The sequence below is a fragment of the Dicentrarchus labrax genome, unplaced genomic scaffold (assembly GCF_905237075.1).
Source record: "Dicentrarchus labrax unplaced genomic scaffold, dlabrax2021, whole genome shotgun sequence".
Lineage (NCBI taxonomy): Eukaryota > Metazoa > Chordata > Actinopteri > Moronidae > Dicentrarchus > Dicentrarchus labrax.
In genome coordinates this window covers 10,271,484-10,289,022 of record NW_026136724.1, presented here as the reverse complement: position 1 = coordinate 10,289,022, position 17,539 = coordinate 10,271,484, and positions in this window count along the sequence as shown.

Sequence of the window (17,539 nt, the reverse complement as noted above, 5' to 3'; positions counted from 1 at the left end):
CTCTACATAGAGTATAAAGGTCAAATACAGGACAGCATCTGATAACCACCATTCCCACTAAACTGCCCTGCTGTTTAATATCCTAATGAACACTTATTAAAACCTTGGCTTAACTCAGAGCTGGGATTGAATCATTGCAGTTAATTATCTTTTCTGGCTTTTACTTAATTCCGCTGCTCCGCATTTTGTTTGACAGGACAGAAATAGTTCATTCTTTCTAAGGCAAATGGAAAATCTCACAGATGCAGCCTTGTTGCTGCCATTCCCACGGCCCAACTGTCAACAGTGTTCTTGCCAGCTCAGACATGACAAACATCAGAATACAGGCTTGCAGAATTCAAAGCTGACTTTCATTTTTCATGCACCTCGTGTTCAACTGTTGGGAGGTTGCCTCCTCGAACGCACACGTACACCTACACACTGATCCTCAGCCTTTTTAAATCTGGGTAATTAATAAAGCTGATTTCTATCGTGTAGTTGTCAGTTTACATCACATTTTCTTTGGCGAAGCCATTGATCCACAATCACTCCCAAGACGTGGGTGGACTAAAAAAATACATTCTGTAATTTGTTTTAATTTTTATATAGTCTTGCCAAAGGAAGATTTTTCTGCACATCTTGCCAAGACAGTAACATCAGACGAACATGAAAGTTCCAGATAGAAAACATATTACCATGTACAAAAATTCACATAGAAATAGTATCTGCTGAATCACTTCAGCGGGCAGTAGCCTATGGCAGCAGGAAAGGTTGAAATCTTGACTAAACAAAGAACAGACAGCTCCTTACTTAAGCCACCCACATAATCCTCCATCATGGGGTAAAACAGAAAGATAGAAAGATAGATTTGGCATCGCATCTGTGAGTTTCATGAAACAGTGAAGCCTAAAGTTTATGTGTGCTGAGTAACTGAAAAGGAGAGATGGTTTGCACAGAAATGTCAAAAATATAGCCACCTTTATTAATAAAACACTGCTGACAATCCTCCTCTGCAGACTAACCAACTCTGACAAATACATAAACAATATAGCAATAGCATATGAGTAAATATGGTGTCTCTCTTAGTGCTTCACTTTGTGCCTGTCTTGAAAATTTGAGGTGACAAACACTTTTCACTCTTCCCACACTGTAGTCATTTCCAAAAGAGGCTATATGTAGCCCTCAGGGCACAGTGCATGGACAGAACCGCATCAAGCTTGAATAATTCATTATGTGTGAAGCTGGGGTGTGTTAAGTGGGCACGATAGCACATAGTGTGAGGTTAAATGGGAAGTATTCCACAATATGGTCGATTTTGTGCTCAAGTATTTTTAAAGATGTAATCTTTGATTCTTGAGGGGGTCTAAGAGTACCCCCACATCTCCAAATTTACTCACAGCTAACTGCTCACTGTTGAGTTTGGGCTATATAGCAGAATCAGAAAGTGTATTAGTGTGAATAAAGTCTGAGTTAGTCGTTGCAGGTGTGTGAAAAGGTTCGGCTTTATTGCATTTGAAAAGAAAAAAAAGCTAGTGGTTTTAATGACTGAAATTATTATCCAGTTAGACTTTGGCACTAGGGGGAGCCATTCTGTTTGAAATTCATAGGACACACTGCTTTCACTGCAATACAGCAAGTGCAATTCCAAGAGATGTTTTTTGATGCATAATTTATTGAGTCAGTGAACTGTGCTCACTGCCAAGCTGTGCCTTGCTTTTAAACGTTTAATGGGCTGGAGCCGGGAATGCAAATATCAAATAACCAAACCAGTTAGGACGACTGTAAAAGCAGCATTTCAGAATGTATACTGAGCCATGAAGAAAACAGATGTTACTTTGAAGGTAGTGGGAACTGGCTTGGGCAAGCCTAAGCAATGTGCAGTGGAAAGAGAGAGAAATCACCTGCCAGTAAACCAGTGCAGGAGTAAGGAGAAACAGAGCAGCCCAGTCTAACCTCACTCAGCATGCCCGGCACGTTGCATCAATGGGCACAAGCTCTGACCAACCTAATGCCACAGGAATACAGATCATTACGAAAATAACAGATAGCAGGGAGAAAGAGAGACTAAGCTGTCAGCAGATAATAGAAAATGTCTGAATATTAATTTCATGTGCAATGCAACTGTTTTTAAATAATTCATAAATGACATGGCCTGGAGCAATGTGGTGAGGCTGCATGGGTTAAGCCTGCTGGGGAGGGAGAGAGGTTAGGAAGTGATCTCAGGTCAATAGGTTGATGGAAACACAACATCAAAAGTTTAGCAGAGGTGATCTTTCAAAAACCTCAAACACTTCTCTTTGAAATTAAGCAGTGTTCTCTCTCTCTTCCTTTGCTAATCATTTATTGTAGACAGGACTCAGGGGACCTCGAGGTGAAGTGGCTCTCACTTGTTCTACTTCCCAGCAGTAACTATCTGGCCGTAAGGATTTCAACCTAGTGAGGTCTCACCAAGCATCTGTATTTATTTATTTAATTCTATAGTAGTAGTAATAATAATAATAATAACAATTATACATTTAATTTATAAAGCGCTTTTCAAGAAACTCAAAGACACCTTACATAAGTTCAAAGAAAAAGAAAGAGGTAATAAAAACAACACACTAAGTTATTATGGCTATATCTACAACACTCAACAATGAATAAATCATTAAAAGCACTTCTGAAAAGGTGGGTTTTGATCAGTGATTTGAAGTTGGATGGATCAGTACAGTCTCGGATTTGTTTGGGGAGAGAGTTCCAGAGGGAGGGGGCAGCGGTGGAGAAGGCTCTGTCACCCCAGGTACGATGCTTGGTCCTCAGTGGTGGAGACAGGAGGTTGGCATCAGAAGAAAGGAGGCTTCGGGAAGAAGTGTGGCAATGGAGGTCTGCAAGGTAGGAGGTTGGCCTGGTTTTGGAGGGTGAGTGAGGAGAAGGACTTTAAATTGGATCCGTTGTTGGACAGGGAGCCAGTGGAGGTTCTGTAGGACAGGGGTGATGTGGTCATGGGAGCGGGTGTGGGTGAGAAGGCGAGAGTTCTGGATGTGCTGAAGTTTATTAAGAACTTTGGAAGATGTACCATATAAGATGCTGTTGCAATAGTCAATTCTGGTTGTGATGAAAGCATGGATGAGGGAGAGTGAGGGGCAGAGGCGTGCAATGTTTTTCAGATGGAAGAAGGCAGTTCTGCTGATTTGGTTGACATGGTGTTCAAAGGAGAGGTTGCTAATGTGTGGGGAGGGAGACAGAGTGGTGCTGTCAATGGTGAGGCTGAAGTAGTTTGCGTTTTTGATGAGGGATTTGGGACCGATGATGGTTATTTCAGATTTGTCACAGTTGAGTTTGAGGAAGTTGGCATGCATCCATGATTTGATTTTAGAGAGGCAGTGTGTCAGAGTGGAGTGGGTTGTGGGTGTTATTGATTTAGTGGAGATGTAGAGCTGGATATCATCAGCATAACAGTGGAAGTGGAGACCATGACGGCGTATGAGGTTACCAAGGGGGAGAATGTACGGGATGAACAGAAAAGGACCAAGCACTGAACCCTGGGGGATGCCTTGGGACATGTTGATATTGATGAACTGTTGTTTGTGGAAAGGACTTTTTAAAGTGCTGCTATCAATGCACATATCCAGCATTTATTCTGCATTTCATATGTTTAAAGGCATAGTTCAACCCTTATTTGCTCTCATGCTGACAGTTAGATAGAGATAGATACCATTCTCTTATCTGTATGAATATGAAGGTACCACCAGCAACTGGTTAGCTTACCTTAGCACAAAGTTTGAGCGCAGGAGGAAACTAGCTAGCTTGGCGCCGTCTGACGGTTACAAAATCTACCTGCCAGCACCTCTCCTGAAATCTCTGCTGAGTGCATGGCAAACTCAAGGGAGTCATTGCTTCAGGCTAAGAAATAGCTAATAAAACCTTAATTTGGCACTTTTCACATTCTGGTTTTTGTACAGATTAAACAAATAACATAAGAAGTGTTAATTAGCGAGCTTTAGAGGTGCTGGTAAGGTGGAATCTGTCACACTTTGGACATAGCCAGGCTAGCAGTTTCCCCTGTAGCCAGTCTTTGTGCTAAGCTAAGCTAATTGGCTGCTCAGACATGAGAGTGGTATAAATCTTTTCAATCTTTTAACTCTTTGGCAAGATAGTGAGAAACAGAATTTCCCGAAATGTCAAACTTATTCCTTTCATTTGAATATGATATAGTAATGTTTCTACATTTTCTGATAATAAAAAAACAAAAAACAAAACATCTGATTCAGTTGCCTCTACTTGGTGCTGTATTTGCACGTCACAGAAACACATTCTACAAAACTCATTGTACGTGATGTACGTACCTTTTTTTAATTTTTGTATTCTTCTTACCCCATTTTCTTTGCTGTATCCTAGTTTTCACTGCTACGAGAGTTCAGTTTCCCTTCAGGGATCATGGCATTTTTATCTTTCCATAACTGCCTGTTGACCTGCATAAAAATACTAAACTGTATAATTTGGCAACTCCATTCGGTTTGGACACATAATTCAAATTCATATTATTTATCAAACATTCAGCCCGGTTCAATTGCTGGTGGATAGAGCCAGGTTGCTCAAATTAGAGCATCCAGCTCCTAATTATGGTCTGTTAGTCACTGGCTGAGTCCCATATTCTTTCCACTCATTTTCCTGTTTTGAGAGGGGTTTAGCACTCTATCAGACAGCTTGCTATGACAGCTATGGCTACGCTACTGTCAGTGTAATTACCTCTTCATCTCTGCACACATTTGTTTTATGAGCTCATATTTTGCAACTTCAATCTCAATCCATTAACCTTTTTAAGGGGGCTCCAGAGAGAGGGAGGAACTGAGAGAGGCCTTTGTTCTGAAGATGTGGTGAGCCGCGCCCTTACCAGGATCTCTAACATGGATTTTTAATTGATCAAAGAATTTAAAAAAAAATAAAAAACATATTCTAAAGAGGGAGTTGGGGGAAGGTCGGGGCAAAAACACCTGTAGGCCTATGCAACTCTGCTCTTCCTTTTCATCTCAACTTCAAAACTAATCACACTCAGAGCACAAAGTCACTGTGTCACAGCCTCTCTTTGGATAGCTATTTGCAAATGACTTTGCCAGTCAGTCATCCAATAAAACGTCAGGACATATTTGAATTTTTAAAAGCCAGCCGCCTTTGACCGGCTCCGCTTGTGCTGGCGCTACTGCAATAATAAGCTGCTTCTGTTTACTCTAAATGTTAATATAAGGTGAGCTTTAAGGTGTGATGATCAATTTGCTGCAGAATCTGAATAAGAATCTGCAATGAAAGCATTTTGCACTCCAAGTATAGTCTTATCTGAGTCCTGGGAAAAATCCATTAAATCCCATAAGCACACACACTCGAGGACACACACACACACACACAAAGATGATAAGGAAATGTCATTGTCATCTGGCTATCTGATTAAGTAGATTAAAAACACATTTAGTGGTCGGTTGCGGTTCCGATGGCTTTGCGTGGGGGGTAAATGGCACCCTCACACACTCTGCTCTGTCCTCATTACCTGCAGTCTTCTCTGGAAGTAGCTACCATTTACCACCTACAGTTGGCCCGTTGTAGTATGTCGTAAACACCAGCAGAACCAAACCAACTACTAGTCAGCATTTCGGTCTAAGGTAAGATAAGGTCTAAGATCCGTAACTCCATCACATGCATCCAAACATATTAGCACCTGTTGTAAAGCACATCTGTTTAAAGGTGCTCACTACCCAAGTCCTAGAAACAAACAGAACAGCCACTTGGATGGTGAGGTCCATTTTGCAGGTTTCCACAGACTAATAGACCAAGAACCCAGGGCACTGAATCAATAGAGCGCTGAGCTACTAGACAGCTTGTTCAATTCCATTTCCTCAGAAAAGCCCCTTTCCTATTATGGGAATTTCCTCTATTTTCTCTCTTCCTCCAGTGAGGGAGTGATGGTGGAAACGGTTGGCAGGAAAGTACTTGAAATAAGTTCAGACATCCTATCTTAAGGTCCATGCGGGAGGCGGCCGCTTAAAAGCAGCCACCGGACAGGCCAGCTTGTTTGAAGTTAAAGTTAAGTTACTGTTCAGTGATAAGCTCAAAACTATAAGAGTTATTATCATTGTACATTATGTCTTATGTCAGTTTACTTTAATTCTGGTTACCAGCCTCACAATTCAGTACAGAAAGAAGTAGCACGCAAACAATGCCATTAAGGAGATAAGACATCCTCTTGAAGAAAATACTGTAGGTAATCATGGATGCTGCTGGAGTGTGTGTGTGTGTGTGTGTGTGTGTGTGTGTGTGTGTGTGTGTGTGTGTGTGTGTGTGTGTGTGTGTGTGTGTGTGTCTGGGCAGGCAGCAGCCTTCCAGACAAAGGAATCCCATCTTAAGAGGACACTATGCCCAAAGGCTATTAAAACAGGCAGATGATCTGTTGGGGAATCTCTAGTGCTTTGGTTTGCCTCAGTGGATGGCTACACCTCATTGTTATATGCTAGCCTTCTATTTCCCCCTGTATCTCTCTGCATCTTGTGCATCATTTATTTTCTGCATCCACACAAACATCTCTCCTCACCCCCCTTCCCTTTTTCTCTTCTGGGGAAACTGGAACATCTAGGTGCCTATCGACTCATGTGGTATTTGTACCCTCAGAGCTTAAAAATATCAAACCCCTTTCTGTTTTTGCCAAAAGTAAAAGATGCAGATGAAAGACGTGTGAAAGCGGGAAGTTTGATCTTTGCAACAGGTGTGTCTCTCCTGTTGAAGTCCACTCTGCTTACTCAGTGCAAGCTACTCTACTTTTAAGCTTTAGTCAGTGCATCAGTCATGTACTTCAAGCTAGTATTAATGTGACATCAGCTTGTCCTGTGGAAATCTTTCTGTCATGAGACAAGGTTTGTTTTGTGATTTTTGAGTGCATTCAGAGCTATGAGTGCTGCCTCTGTTTATCATATAGCACACAGTGTCAATGCACCTGCGCTCGCCCGTACAGAGGACATCTAGTGTGAATTCATGTTAAAGCCCATAATAATCCATTTTAAAGGAGGGACAGTGAATGGATTGTTCAATCATGCAGCCTTACAACTTTCTTGGAGTAGGGCAAAGTCATCAGGCGTAATAACAGTGTAGCAGTATTTGAAAGAAATCACACTGGATCATTCATGGCAGTTACAGTGGAAATGGACAAGCATCGTACATAATTATATAAAGCTTATCTAATATGAGATAATATATGGATATTATATGTTTTGTATCTATTGGTAAGACACACATTACATGTAGCCTACTTTAAAAATGCGTGGCCTTGAATAACATCAACATGATCGCTAATTCTTTATGTTATTATTGATAATAAAATTCAAGTTTTTTTTCATTGTTTGCAGTTGAATAAGCAAAAATAAATAAATAAACAAAATTTTATATGTTTTAATAGCCGAGTTGCACCAAAATTAGTAGCCTAAATGTATATTGGAGCAGCAGTAAATAATCTATTATCTCTATATATAATATTATAATATATATAATATAATAAAATTTCCTCAGATTCAACTTCAGATTTTCATATTTACAGGGCATAAATGGTCTAATGAAAGAGACTATTGAGTTGTATTGTGGGGAATGTAGGATCAAGAGTTGTTGGAGACACATACTAGGGGCTAGATGTCACAATATGTCGGCTTCTGCTGCTTCAGTTTCTTCTTCAAATCTGTCTCTAGTAAGTCCTCTGACCTCATGTGTGGAAATGATTTATGTCCCGATGATTCAGATTCACAATGTATTTTTTTTTACATTTATCAGGAAAGAAAACCTATATTTGTGGAAGTCACATCTGTCTGACTAACAGTGACCGCACACTCAAAGCTTCCAGCAAATTCTGCACAATCAACGAGATGATGTTGCACATCTGAGTAGCTCATTCTGTTTTGTGTTTTTCCTCTCTGGTACCATCCATTTACGAATCACAAATCATCCAGCTTTGCAGGAACCAAATCAGACACACTGTGGATCAGATAATAGTTGACTTCAGTCTGTTAGTGTAGATAAAAAGGTTGGCAGGGACAAGGAAAAACTTCTCCAAAGAGACAAGACTTCAAAAGCAGGCACAAACTGAGCCTCAATAAGGGTTCAGGTTCCGTTGGCCGTGTCTGTCCAGGAAGTTAGTTGGGAAACTCCACGCTGTCATCTGGTGTCCAGTGAAGTTTCTGTTCTGTTTTCAGACTTCTCTTTTTGGCAGTGTCATTAACTTAGATAAACACAGATAACAGAGCCGAGTAACCTTATCTACCTCGGAGGCAAGACACCTACAGCATAGAACAGGTGATTAAAAGGCCTTGGCTGTGTGTGTATATGCATGTGAGCGTGAGTGCCACAAAAGGCTGCAGGGACACAGCCAGGCAGACGTTCTCTGGAGTTGCCTGGCAACCCTCTAGCCACAAAGAGGGGGAAGTGTGGTGCTTGCTATGACGTCCTTATGTAACTGCAGGGATGAGTCTGAGGAGAATGAAATAATCCATTGCCACAACTTGTTCTCTTTATAGTATCTGGGAAAACAAAATTGAAATAAATCCTGCATTAAAGAGGGCTGGATTGCATGCTCTGTGGTCGCATGTACCATGCATTCAAACTGCCGCTGGGTTAAACAACATCAGCATCTCAGAATGTAACTCAAAAGTCTTTATAAACTCCAGAAATGGTTTCATAAATTCACAATATATAATCAACCTATCCCTCATCCATGGTGATGTTTTCTTTTCTGTAGGTCAGTACCAACTGTGCGCTGCAGGGCGGCATGCAGAGAAGCCATGAGAACCTCCGGTGAACCTGTGGTGCAGCTTGGTGGGGGGATTCTTCTCTCCCCTGCCTTTCTGCCTGCCTGGCTAGCCTGGAGCCTTGGATAAACACAACCCATGGGTACCCTGAGCTAGATCTGCCAGCAGTGTGGAAGATTATAACACCGGGGTAGAGATGGAAGAAAAAAAGGGGGGTGAACGAGGACAGAGAGAGAGCAGGGAATTTGGAGAAAAAAGGGAAACAACAGAGAAATGGGGAGAGATGGTGGGCAGCAGCTGGAGATGATTACGACTCCCAGGTTGAATCTCTCACCATGCTCCAATTCCCTTGTTCGCTTGTTCACTTGATCACTCATTCACTCACTCACACCTTAACCACTGCAGATGGATACCTGAGGTGCAGAGATTCCATTAAACCAAATTAGATATTTATGAAACAGGGAGAGAGTGAGTGAGTGAACGACACAAACAGCTTTTCGATAATGTAGGTTACATTCTGGGTTTGTTCTGCTAAAAAACTACGACTGAAAAAGTTTTGTGTCATCCCTGCAGACATGTTTTATTGTTCATAAACTAGCTGGACATATTTGTGTGCTGGATTTTGATTGTTAAAACAATTGCATGTATGTCCTCTTGGGAAAATTTGGGGAAAATTAAAGCTGCATCTTTTTTTCATAATGACACTGGTTCAAATTACATTTTTAAATATGAAAAGAGTCGCTTATTGTGACCAAACAATGCTTCATGTACTGATGGATGGCATAAAAACAGCAGGACCTTGTAGGTGTGCATGAGGAGTGCAAAACATACAAAAGAAACTAGACTATACATGTATTATACATGTCAGTCTGCACGTTCATTCAGTATTCAGTCAGTATGTGCATCCAGGCGTCTTGACGGCATACTAATTTCCTAAACTGACACAGCCCTTGCTGTGATCTCTGTCTGAGCTCTAACATTATTGCCAGGGGCCACAAACAAAGATAAGTAAATCAGAGCTGCCTGGCATCCTGGCAACTCACCCCTGAGGCCTGAGGATTGGGCAAACAGATAAATAGTGCAAGTGTGAGAGAAGGGTAGGAGCAAGAAAAGAAGCTAAGATCGAATAATTACTGGAAGGTGAAGGAGGGATGTTGTGAATATACAAATAAGTCACAGTGCCAAAAAGAAAAGCAAAAGCAAAACACAGAGGCAGTCATGTCAGGAAGCATGGGGAGGTCAAGTGAGCCAAGCAGGAGAGAGCTACGGATAATGATAGAGACAGAGAAATATAGTAATGGCTGTGGGCAGTATTTAAATGAGTCTGTGTGGCGGTCCAGTGCACAGATTGACTGTGAATTATTACCAATGTGTGCTCACTGGAGCTGCTTGCCTGCTAGGCCAATGGGCACTCAGTAATTCAGAGAGACAGAAACAAAGAAAAGAGGGCAGAGAGTTAGAAAACCCTGAACGATCTGAGTATACCATGTTAAATTACTTATGAACTGTTGTGTTAAAGGTAATGAATTACTTTGTAACTTGTTACCCCTATGTTGGACAGGGGTTGCATATGAGGAAATGGCAGTTGTGAACCTAAATAGAGAAAAAAATACTGTAATAAAAATATCTAAACATATAATCATCCCACATGCCATACATAGTTTTTGCAGTGTTGCTTTCCATCTTGTCTCACCCTATCTCGCTATTTTCCTCCCCTCTGTTCCTAGAGAGAGTATGTGTGTGTGTGTGTGTGTGTGTGTGTGTGTGTGTGTGTGTGTGTGTGTGTGTGTGTGTGTGTGTGTGTGTGTGCGTGTGTGTGTGTGTGGAGAGAAAGAGCTTAGATCTCTTGTAGAGTAGATCAGTAAGGCCGTGGGCAGAAGCAGGGCACTGGGCCCCTGACTCCCAAAACCATCACCTACAGTACACTGCTGCCCTCAGCTAGAAACACACACACTCAACTTGAGAACTCACACAGCACACTTATCTGTGTGTCTGCGTTCGCTTGGTGTTTGTGTTTGCTTGTTAATATCTGAAACGTGTGACTTTATGGATTATATTAATGTTTATATTCAGGCACATTCACAGGCTGTGCTGCATATACAGTATTATTAAATAAAAACATTATTGCTGTCGGTCAGAAACCACATTTTTTTTCCTTTTTCCTGTATAACTTGAACAACCGGTTATTTAAAAAATGCCAGTAGGAGCCTGTATGTAATTAATCCTTTTATAGTAATTATATTGTAACTTTTCTTCCTTCCACGGAGAGAGTTTAGAGGTCAAGGTCAGAGGTTTGGGTTCAGGGATTGGAAGCTTACTGCACTGGAACAATCATGCCACCCTGCCATCCTAATAAAAAAAAAAAATGTCTTGCTCTATCAAACAACATAGCTTTTGTACATGCATGGTTTCAAGCAATTTACGTGTTGTTTGTGTGCTCCTTAGACTGTCCTCTACCATTAAAGCCTGAGTTTGTATCAGTGGGGATCAAAATATGAATTCCATCTTATATACTTTATAGTCAAATCAAATGACTGAATGATATGTAGAGATTCAGTTTAGGTGTTTATTTGTGGGTTTGGGGGGTTTTAGGGTCTGGGTGCTTTTTACAAATAATGCTTCTCATGCTGGTTTTTATGGGGTGTTTTTTTCTGAGATATCTTTAAATGCATCTTGTTTTCAAATAATGTCTCCGCAGCTTCTTTAATTCTGCGTCCTTGAATTCAACCTTCCATTTTTTCAATCAATAATCAGAAAACTGTGCCTCTGCATCGCTGCAAATTAAAGGCACTATAGCACTCAATAGGGTTTATTTGTTGTTTGTGAAGCATCTCAATTTCAAGTCACTGACACATCAGAGGAAACAAAAAATCCTCCAAAGAGCAGACGGCTCATGTTCCTGCTTTGTTTGGGTCTGCAGGCACCTACTCGTCATATGTTTAGGCTGAATAATAGAAGCTGTTATTTTTGTTGGGGAGTGAACAGCTGGCTGAGGAAGCTTTGTCTTTTCCCACCTGGATACTTTGTTGGCTGCCTGGCTGCTATCAGCTAAAGGAAACTCCATAAAGCAGTCCTGGCATCGAGTCAGCACAGTTTCCCTGCAAAAAAAGCTTAGTTAAGTGTACATGTGATTTTGTTGTTTCTGTTTCTGCGTGTGCACTCTGCATCTGCCTCTATTTACAGTATGCTTAAATCTATACTGTTGCCTCTCTGTCTCGCTTTTGCTCTATCTGTCTCTCCCCATGAGTCTGCTTTCCTTCCTCCACTTATTGATTCTGATTTCGGCACTAACACAATGTTTAAAGGAGTGTTACTTCCCGCTGAGACAGCTGGGTGTTTGTTTGTGTGCATGGGTTTTACCCTATATGTGTGGACCCCCCTCTGTCCCTGCTTAGGCAAAGAAAGATATCACTACTTGTAGCTTGTTGACACTAATCTGCACCAATCTCTATGAGCTGTCTTCTTGTAATAACCCAGTGTAATTGGATGGCTGGAAAATCTACCCTTTTAAGCTAATAATACCATTTGATATAATCTTTCATACTGTACAAAATATTTTAAAGGCAACATTTTGTCATTGGCATTTGACCAGAATTACTGATATCTAACTGGTAATATTTTGTTTGCAGTGTTAAAACACATTTTTCGAAGAAAAATGACAACTACGGATCAAATCCAACCCCCAAACTGCCTCATGTATAATAAAGCCTTAACTCTCTCCAGAGAATTACTGGAGAATTCATAATTTTCCAGCTTACCCCTCCTCCAAGGTGCTTTTACCACAAATCCACCCGGGTAATGTATGCAGCCAGCACAGAGATCAAAGATACATAGATCATATTTTGGTGTGTGCATTCGTACATGTATGTGAGCTGCTAACAGGCATGTATGCATATCTTCAAAAGCAGCGTGACTAGGCCCGAGGCAAGAGGGCAAGGAATACGGGTTTTGATGTCTGATGCTTCTACAGTATGTGCCGCCTTCATGCAGTCGCATTATGTGACTCCAGCTATGAAGGTGAATCATCAGATGTGATGCCTCAAAACCCCTGCCAGTTTGTGGCTACTGACCTTAAGTAAAGAGAATTCTGCTTAGCTTGTTGCAAGTCCTACTAACACACCACTACAGGCCTCAGGGTTAAAAATAGTGCATGAATTTATCACATGCAGCGTATAGGTTATGTGTATTTAAAAGACATGAGAAGATCGATGCTGCTCTTATCTCTGTGCAGTAAATATGGAGCTACAGCCAGGAGCTTAGATTAGCATAAAGACTGGAAACAGGGAAAAGTGCTGGCCTGGCTCTGTTTAAAGGTTACGAAACTCTGCCTACTCGCACCTCTACACACATTATATCTCCATTGTTTAATCTACAAAAACTGAACTACAATTTGTGGTTTTATGGGGTGTCATGTGCAGGACTTTTTCTTGGAGTTTTGTCGTCACCTTCAGACTCCAGGAAGTCACTGCTCCCAGCCAAGAACCAGTCTGGTGCATTTCCCCCTGTAAAACAGCAACTTGTTGTTTGGAATTATGCTTCTCCGGCCGCAAAGAGGAATTAAGCCATGATCTGCAAGAAGAAAAAAAAAATGTAGGCCCAACTGAAAACTTCCCCAACAGGATGTTGGATCAACTAATCAGCGTGTTTGAAATGCAGATTGCACATTGTGTTTGTGAGATTTGGGAGGTGTACTTGCTGTCCCTCCCCCCTCCTTCCTTCTTTTTATGCTAAGATAAGAGATAAGATGGAAGATGGCTAAATCTAACAGACAAATCTGAAAGTGGCATCAATCTTCTCATCTAACTCTCTGCAAAAAAGCAAATAAGCATATTTCCCGAAAACTACTCCTTTAACACATTGTTTAATATATTATCCAATGACTGCGGAGAAAAATTTATTTGAGCAAATGCGTGTGTAAAAAAAACTGATGTGTGTAAATCAAACTGTTTCTCTATCTTGTTCCCCACTGCTTTATCACTGTTGGCAGTTTATTACAAGAGTCATATTAAGGTGTATTGTACCATTTCCTGGCACTGCACTGCGCTGCACTCATTTTATTGATTTGGTCTTCATTTTAGAGTGCCATATGTCATGTTCGTTTATTAATAGAGTGGGCTGAGCATTCGAAGAAAAATTGCTGCAATCATGGCGGGGTGCTGTTCGGAAATAGAGCAGACTGGTATAAGAAACCGAGCCAAAGGGCTTTTAAAGGTTATGTCATCGTTTGTGACAGTTGGAGGAGAAAAGAATATCCGCTGGGACTGGGCTCTGTCTGTCAGGCCAGAGATGAAGGAGGGAGATAGAGAGACATAGAGAAAGAGCCGCAAATGTGTTCGAGTAAAATAAGAAGATCTAATAAAGGCAATGATAGCAACAATACAAGAATTGTTGTTTTTTTATCTCCAGGATTAAAGGTTCGACTGTCATCCATAGTCATTTTGTTTGAGTGTAGAAGGGTTTCAATTTCCCCCCAGGGCACAAAAAAGAAGCTAGTATAGAAATAAATTGAAGCTCTGCTCACCTAACAACAGAGATGTTGGACACAATCTATTTACTTCGCCCTCTAAGGGGGTGTGAGAACAGAGATTGGTCTGTCTGGATTAAACATACACTACCTGAGGTGATAAATCATAATCATGGGAACACAGGCGCTGCTTCGTTCCCACTGTATATTACTCCAGGTGCCAGTCCGTCTGTCTTTCTGTCACACACCTAACCTCTCATACATCAGTTCATCCACCGAGAAATGGTCATCTCCCCTGCTACACCCTCGGGTTGATGCCAGGGCTGCATTTCAAATATTAGCCATAAAATGACAGGGTTGCATGCTCTGGTTGCAGAACACACCTGCCAGTCGAGGTTTAAGGGCAGCAAATCAAACCACGAGGTGCAGACGAGCCTGAATCAGAAGCAAAGGCAGGAATGATATCCAGCTGCCCTGACATTTGGAAGAGAAGGCTTTTTGATGTGGGAGGCAGAACGGAGCAGAGTTAGTTTTTTTTCTGTCTCTCTGTTGCTGCAAATCTGTCCAGAGCTGTCTTTCTCTCTCCGCCTCTCACTTGCATGTCTGTCTTTGTTTTGTCAGTTTCATAATTTCTTTCCTTTCTCTCTTTTTCTTGCTTAGCATGCCCCTATCCTGTGTTTATATTTTAGCTCGAAATAGGCCCTGTGTGTGAGTGCTGGTTGTGGATATCTCTCTCTCCTGTCTGTGAGTGAGTGCAGCAGCAATTCGCAGACCATCCTCACCTCACTGTCAGAGGGTTATCAGTGTAAAGCCTGGTGTGTCTCCCACTGAGCCAGGAGGCACAGATCTTCCCTCCACCACCTCTCATCTGTGCATTGAAAGCACATACACACACATATTATTTATTAGCTCTGTAGCATTAATTTTCTGCCCCCTTTCTCCTACTTGTGACCCAGATTTCTAAACACCAATCTGAGTCATCTTGGTGTCCTTTTGATGCTCAAAGTTTTGCATAAGAACACACAAATCTCCCAGTGTTAATGGATGTGGATTTTTCAGTGACAATTATTTGGTATTGACAAGTGTTGATTGGAGTGTTGTTTGCTCACTGATAGAGCCAATAAAGCTCTGGGTTGAGTGTTCGAAATTGTCCACATTATGGCGCAGACCATCAAGCACTGTGCTGCATTTACACTCTTAGTTCAATTAGTATTGATTATTTCACCGGGTTAACATGTACACAGGGTAAAACACAGAGTGCCATTGTCAGGGGAAAATGCTGAAGCACATGCTTTATGCTAGGTGAAATTCATAAATACATGATTTCCATTGACAATATGTTTCTCTTTTGTTTACGTCTGTGCAGCACAAAGACCAGTGAATGATACATGTATACAGCATATGAGACAGTAAGCCTAACCGAGCTTCCCAAGGCAGTAAATCCAGGCAGTTTCATATCCTGCTGTGATTTGTAATTCTGTTGACTTATCTGTGCAGATCAGTCTTTCCTGCTTCTGGTTTTGCTGACAGGCCAAAGCCATTCTGTGGTTCTCAAACACACACACGCACACCCTTACAAACACCCATAAGAATAGCTATAAGAATAGCCTGTATTGTAGTGTGTCTTTACAGTCTGAAGCATAGATACATATGCAAATAAAACAAAATCTACTTGTCACTGCTAACTTGGAGCAATTCTCAAACTGTAAAGCGGCTAATTTAGAAGCCCCGGAGGCTGTCAGACCTTCCCACTATCATATGAGCTCACCATAATAATAATGACAATCACGATAATCATATAATGTCGGAAATCCCCAGATCTTGATCACCACCGAAACTAAATTAACCAACTCATCCGTTGACCTTGGGTTATCTCTCCACCAAATTTCTGTTAAATAAAATCAAGAACGGCAATGCAAGATAAGTTTGTTAAGTTAAAAAACAAATTGTATAATATAAACCCAGTGGACAGATTGTTCCAAAGTTTGACTTCACACATGTAAATGCCATGCAAATGCTCACACATAAGCACATAAACATGTTCTCACATTTTCACTCACACTACATATTCACTGTGATCACATATGGCATAATCATCTCATTAATGTAAGCAGAGCAATATGGAAATTCATATTTTCCTTGGCTATCAGCTCATCCCTATTGTAGCCATGTATTTTGTTTTTACCAGATAACCTAACTGCTGACTTCCAACTAAATCTAAGCATTAGCTATTACAGTATGTAATTCCAGCCCCTCAGGTTAATAGCACTGCACGTTGTCAAGGGTGTCACAGGCTACAGTTAAACGTGTCAGCATGTTTTTATGTTATTAGTCCGTGTAAACATGCAGCCATGGTAATCACACCCCTCATGGCACTTTTATGCACCGAGGGCCTAATGCATCAGAAAAGCAGAAATTATCAGCTCACCCGTTAGTGAATCTTATACACCACCTCTTTATGCGGATTACGGGATGTAGGTGGGGTGGTTACTTTCATCCCAGCACAGAATGCTCCTCACACCAACACCCACAGACCAACAGGCTGATAGAAACGGCTAAACACCAACCAGAAAAGAGCAAACAGCACTTAGCCGAGAGCTGGACGGGCTACTGCCAGTCTTTTGCAGATATGAGTAAGACAGATGACTAAGCATAGAAAGAAAAGATTGCATGTTCAGGGCACTGCTAAACTGGGACTCTTCAGCTTCAGTCCTCACTCTACATTTAGCTGGAGTTTCCTTGAATTATTCTTCTCAGTTTATTATTATTGATTTTCTGTCAGTATATTTTCGATTCTGCATAGATGCTACTATTTCCTTAGTGTTAATGTGCTTGTGCTAAATATTCAGTTTTATTTCCCTATTCATAATAATCATTTTTTTATCACAAAAATGTTGTTACTTCCTGTATAGTGGAATAGATTTATCGGAAAGTACATTTCTTATGCTGAAACTAAAAATTTTAATGATTTTTACTGTATGTGCAATCACTGTTGTAACTGACCGTTTGCTCCCTCGCCTTAGTTTTTGTTCCAACGCCGGTCAAGTTTTCCATTCAATTTACAGTGATATGGCAGATTTACAACTTTCAATTTTAGTATTTCTAACAATAGGTCCTTGATTTTAGACAGAAATATCTGAAATATCTATTCTTTGTCCAGGCTATTTTGTCCTTGGCATAACTCAGCTGAACATCCCATATAAGATTTTGACAACTTCTTAAATTCAGCTTCTAAGAAATAGCCTTCTCCTTTTCTCAGTCCAATCTTTATTTGTCTGGAATAACCAGCTCTTAAGCTAACAATTAGGTCCAAAGCAAAACTTGATGTCACATATATCAAAAA